The following is a 447-nucleotide window of genomic DNA, read 5'->3' on the forward strand; positions in this document are numbered from 1 at the left end:
ATATATATATATATATATATATATGCATATATATATATATATATATATATATATATATATATATATATAGTGGTGTGCGCGCGGGCGCGCGCATGTGTGTGTGTGTGTAGACAAAGACTCCTTTATAAGTTCATCAAAAGGTATTTAACTGAATATAACTGCATACATTTTAATGTTACATATTTACTTTAGTATAAGATATATATTTCATATATCCACTAAACACACTTAACAGATGAAATGTACGATTAAATCAAAAGTGAAATTGCTTTCAAAAATAGTTTTGTATAAAGTTAACAGTATCCCCAGCGGGGGTCGAACCCGCGGCCTCTGGATTAGAAGTCCAGCGCGCTATCCACTGCGCCATGGAGACATAATACCTTTCTGAGGTTTCATTATCTATTTAATTATACAAATTCAATAAGTTAATTATTATTGTTGATTGTT

At 30.4% G+C, this 447-nt stretch overlaps 1 non-coding gene across 1 annotated transcript; it reads right to left on the reverse strand.

The window, feature by feature from the left end:
- Nucleotides 1-300: 300 nt before the first annotated feature.
- On the reverse strand, nucleotides 301-373 carry Trnar-ucu. The gene has a single exon. It is a non-coding gene; the product is annotated as a tRNA-Arg (tRNA).
- Between the last annotated feature and the right edge of the window lie 74 nt (nucleotides 374-447).

Source organism: Penaeus monodon, chromosome 13 (genome assembly GCF_015228065.2).
Source record: "Penaeus monodon isolate SGIC_2016 chromosome 13, NSTDA_Pmon_1, whole genome shotgun sequence".
In the NCBI taxonomy this organism is placed as follows: Eukaryota; Metazoa; Arthropoda; class Malacostraca; order Decapoda; family Penaeidae; genus Penaeus; species Penaeus monodon.